This window comes from Uranotaenia lowii, chromosome 3, assembly GCF_029784155.1.
Source record: "Uranotaenia lowii strain MFRU-FL chromosome 3, ASM2978415v1, whole genome shotgun sequence".
Lineage (NCBI taxonomy): Eukaryota > Metazoa > Arthropoda > Insecta > Diptera > Culicidae > Uranotaenia > Uranotaenia lowii.
In genome coordinates, this window is record NC_073693.1 from 252,807,994 (window position 1) to 252,813,363 (window position 5,370).

At 36.8% G+C, this 5,370-nt stretch overlaps 1 long non-coding RNA gene across 1 annotated transcript; it reads right to left on the bottom strand.

The window, feature by feature from the left end:
- Window positions 1-381: 381 nt before the first annotated feature.
- On the bottom strand, window positions 382-2,288 carry LOC129756713 (uncharacterized). The gene is made up of 4 exons (XR_008739518.1): window positions 2,029-2,288; window positions 1,877-1,965; window positions 1,138-1,805; window positions 382-1,069 (listed from the first exon to the last, which is right to left on the bottom strand). It is a non-coding gene; the product is annotated as an uncharacterized LOC129756713 (long non-coding RNA).
- Window positions 2,289-5,370: the final 3,082 nt, after the last annotated feature.

The following is a 5,370-nucleotide window of genomic DNA, read 5'->3' on the forward strand; positions in this document are numbered from 1 at the left end:
CTTTTTCTCTTTTTTTTGTTTTGGCTTGGTGATGACGTCATAATCCTTTAGATAGGATGTCTTTGAAAGAGGCGTTTTTCGTGACGCGAGATTCGATCGCAAATTTCAATTTGCCCCCCTATAGTGTTGCCGTAAGACGTAATTCTACGTCAAAAAAAAGAGCGTGATGATATTTGCCAAGCCTGACACTATTCCACTTTTGACAACACTAACACTTAAAAATCGACTGCACGCTAACTTTTGGCAAAGATATTCTATTCTATCAAGATACCCGGCTGAATAGTTTTTCGAACAAGTAGTCTGGGACATCAACTTTTTGTTTACGGTGCTGCCACCAGCGAAAAAGTCTTCAAGCTTCCAACATTCAAGCATTCAAGCTTGAAAACACATTACTTTTGCAGTTTTATTTTTCTGGTTCTAACAGGTTCTTGCATCATGTGTTAAAAACCGTGGTCCGAACCTTATCCTATTTGGATGTGATGACGAACTGCAGCTGTTCTGTACGAATATGAATAAGCAAATATGAATAAAATATGAACAATTAAAATATAAATATAAATATTCAATCTTCAATTTTGATATGCCAACTGTAAAAGACTTTTCCCACCATTTAAAGGAAAGTTCTCACATATAAATTCAACAAAAAAGAAATTAAATTTCTAAAAGGCTTTATTATCGGACACACATTTTTAAACTGGCTTTGTTATTTATTATCATTATTTTCGTGCACGCCTCGGCATATTCCGGTAGTGGAATTGTGGTCGAGGATTAGCCTTGTCTGCCGGCGGTTTGTATGGTGACGACATTTCGTCCGGATGTGGATCGATTTTTAGCACTTCATCCTTCATTCCTTCGGGGAACGACACCGACTTTAGCGTTTCGCCAGTGTCTATGCGTTCGCAAGGGGCAACGAGATTGGTAGGGTACGCTTCGATAACGTGGATTCACTTTGTCATGACGATATTTGTATGCATCTCCGTCGTCGTCGTCTCGAATAGCCACTGCCTTGGCAAAGATTTGGTTTTCACCAGTATCATTTTCTGAGAAGTGGGTGTTATTTTGAGAAAACCTGGAAGCGTATTAACATTCGGTTAGTTTATCGAAATTTATCGAACTTTCATTTAACAAAATACTTACAATCTAAGCCGGTGATTTCTTCACGATTCTCCGAATCCCGTTCGAGGCTTTTGACCCAGACTTCCAGCTCTTCGTCCGAATTGTGAAGACAGGGATTTGAAAAAATTTGATTTCAAAGCTCCAATCGATTGTGGTGTAAACCAAAACTTCAAAGCATGCTGTTAAAATTTTCTAATTAATGGTTAAAGCCCTACTCGTAATTTTTATTTTGGCGCTAGTGTTTTGCCCCCAAAATTTCTCAGAAGCCGATAGTACCTGCTTTTGGCTACCCCTTAACGAATACTTATGACCCGTTATTCGATAAGACTGGGATAACTCCTTTTTACGGATAGAGTCACTTTACCCTTTTAGGGGGTACTCAGTATGATAACGCTTGTAGCGGATGAAAATTACCCCTTATTTGAAACGCTTGAGCTTGGTGGAGGTTTGTGTATTAGCTAAAAGCATTTTCGTTTGCAGAGAAAAAAATCAAACCAAATGAATAATATTCCATTCTGTTTGTTAAAATGCCAATAATTGAACACTTAATTGTCTTGAATCATTAACACTTCAATATTTTCCATCAATATTGTTTTTTTCCACAAGATGTTTTTTTTTCGTCGAAATGTTGATGTTTTTCCGATGCTTCCTGGGCCGGTATTGTGGTTCATCCATCGTGTTTAATGTCCCTAAAAAGATAAAAGATGATTTAAGATGAGATTTAAAATTTGAAATTGAAAATAAAAATTAAACAACTTACCAAAAACTTTCTTAACCGCATCAATTGTGGTTGAATATTTTTTATTTGGATTTAACGGGTCCTCAACCGCGGCCTGCTGATGTTCAGATCTGAATGAAAATTAATTAAGATAAATATTAAAGAAACATAAATTTGTAATAAGAAAATCTTACCAAAATCTTTCTGCACAAACAATTCGATGGAAAAAGTAACGTACCAAATGACAAGTTCCAAAGTTACCCTTTTTGAAGCGTTCGCTACTTGTTCGGAATAAGGGGTAATATTGACTCGTCAAAATGACCCGTTATTTGACAGATCGCGAAGGTTCTCAATAACGGGTCAATTTTACGCCTTTAAGGGGTAGCCAAAAGTTAGCGTGCGAGCGCTACCGACCGAACACTTGCACTTTTGCCTATCGAATGAAGCACGAATATGAGCGCACCATAATGCGAGGATCTTTGTCGACTCACCGTTGCTGACAGTGTTGCCTGAGATGCAGTCGTGTCATCCGCGAATGATAGCGTGTGACGCAAACCTTATCATCGGCTACACAGTAGGTATCCATGAGGTTTCTAGTTTTTTCTTGGGAGTTATTAAAGTTCGATTACATATTGTACAATTTTTTACAAATTTCTCTATATCCTCATTTATACCAAACCAAAATACGGTTTTACGCGCTTATTGTTTAATCTTAACTATTCCGGCATGATTTGCATGAAGTAGTTTTAAAGTATTTTCCTGTAAAGTTTTTGGCACAACTACTTGAGATTTCGCATCTTTTAACTCTTTCTCCACTTTCTCTGGCCAACCTTGTCTAAGATATTTTATATTTTTTGTCAAGATATAATCTTATTTTTTGTCTCATCAGCAATATTTAAAAAATTGATTGGTAGTTCATCGGTGAAGTTCAGACTGTTTACATAGTCCTTGTCAATACTTCTTGGAACAGCAGAGGGAAGTGGAAACCGAGAGCAGAAGTCTGCATTACCCATTCTGCTGGATGGCCTATAACGAATTTCAAAATCGTAGATGGAGAGTTCCATAACACAGCGTTGCAGACGCGTTAGAAAGATGGAATTTTTTCCTTCTTTACCAAACACACCTAGAAGCGGTTTGTGGTCTGTATACACGACAAATTTTTGACCGTATAGATAGCGGTGAATTTTTTTAATACAATTCACTACCGCAAGAGCTTCTAGGTGTAGTATAGGGTACTTCTTTTGTGCTTCATTGAGACTAAATGACGTGAAGCAAATAGGTTTTTCTTTATCATTAACCACATGTGCTAGTATTCCTCCTAGGCCGTAATTACACGCATCTGTAACAACTATCAGTGGCTTCTTAGAATCAAAATATTCTAAGACATTATTTTTAACAGATTATAAAAACAGTTTAATTTAACAGAAAGGTTTGGAATGAACTTCCCATAAAAACTTAATAGACCTAGAAATGCGTTTAGTTCAGTAGTGTTTTTAGGTACAGTTGCTTTCACAATTGTCTCAATTTTGTCTGGACATGGTTTCAGTCCATCAGCACTAATAATGTGTCCAAGAAATGTGAGCTCTTTTACGGAAAATTGGCATTTATTAAGTTTAACTTTAATGTTTGCTGTCTGTAAACGCTTCATAACCATAAATAATCGTACTTTACATTCTTCCTTGTCTTTTCCAGAAATAAGAACGTCATCCAGGTAACATGGAACGCCTTGAATAACGTGTAGCACCTGTTCAATGATTTGTTGGAAAATTGCAGTACTAGAAGCTACACCTTGGGGCAGACGATTGTAGGTGTAAAGCCCTTTAATTGTGTTTATCGTCATAATTTCTTTTGACTGTTCAGACAGCTCGAGCTGGGTATATGCACCTGCAAGGTCGAGCGAGCAAAATATGTTTGACCCTGACAAGGTGGCTTAAATGTCTTGAGCTAAGGGTAGAGGATATGTATTAGATACAATTACATTATTGATTGAGACTTTGCAGTCGATAACGAGCCTAATATCGTTATATTTTTTTTTTTTTACAATTGCTACTACCGGCGAAATTGGTGTAATTATTCCATTTTTTTCTAAATAATCCAGATGCTCGACCACCTTGTCTTTGAGCCTTAGAGGAACTGAATAAGCCTTTTTGAAAATGGGTCTTTGATTTTTAATGACTAGATCACCTTTGAAACCCTAAATCGGAACCGTGAAATCTTTAAAAAACAAAAGACTTGAATTTATTTTTCAAATCATCAATTAATTTTTGGTTGATATCTACAGTTTTAACATTTCTTACTGCCACAGACTCAACAAAACTAGCTCTCCAACCATTGAAAAATAAATCCAGCCAGTCACGGCCAATTAACGGTACGAAATTACCTGCAACTTCGATCACTATAAACATGACGGTTTTACAAAAACCATTCAATGATACGTCAATGTCAAAAAACCCAAGTATCGTAAGTTTGTTACCATCCACAACGGATAAATTTCTCTTGCATGGTTTCAATTTATAATGTTTAAAATGTTCTCTATAAATTTGTTTGCTTACAACCGAAACAGCAGATCCGCTATCTACTTCCATTCTAAAAACTTTCCCAGCCATTTTCACAAAAAGAAAAACGGGTTTATTTACCTGTATTCCAGCAGTTATCGTCATACACTCCAGATCCTCATCTGAGTCGCTATCCTGCAGTCTCTCGAAACGCTTGAAGTTTGTCTCATTCGGTTTGGGTACATTTCTCTTCGACCGTTTCGATTTCCAAAAGGCCTACCAGAATCATACTTTGGACCCAATCGATCTATAGCACTCACTCTGTTGTCGTAGCTGCCCAAAAGTTCCGAATTCTTCATCATTTGTTCTCTAGCTATCAACACCTTTTCAGTCTCATCAAGACTTGGATCTTCCAATTCATATAAACGCTCTTGGGCCTTGCTGTCATGTGCCCCTAAAACAAGCCTCCTGCATAGCCAAAAACCATACTTGGAATCTTCCGAACCATAAGGTTCTGATTACATTAATAGTTTCGATTGCTTTTGGGTCATTGCTAATGTGCCTTTGCTAGAAACCAATCCAAAACCATTTTTAAAAGATACGTATGATCTTCCAAGAATCTAATTGATGAATCTTGCAACGCGCCGATAAGATACAAAATTATTCATGAAAGATTCAGTTAATCATCATAAAAAATAATCGAATATAGGTCGATTCACGCACTGCCTGGCCTCACTGGTTTTGACATTTCGCGATTCCTGTTTTGATTCCTTATTTTCCAATTGTACACGCTGCGGAAGCAAAGCAAACATTTCGGTCCTCATTTAATTCTCATTCACACGTTTTGAGCAAAAGTACTCAGCTCAACTTTGGGATATAAAAAATTAAAAAGAAAATTAGATGTTTTCAGTATCAAATAATTAAAAATCAATCATTTTGTTTGTTAATCCAGCTGGAACAGATGATCTTAAACTTAAAAGTTAAAAGAAACCACTGGCCAATGACTGGACACTCGATTTTGGTTTTTGGCGCTGCTCGAAA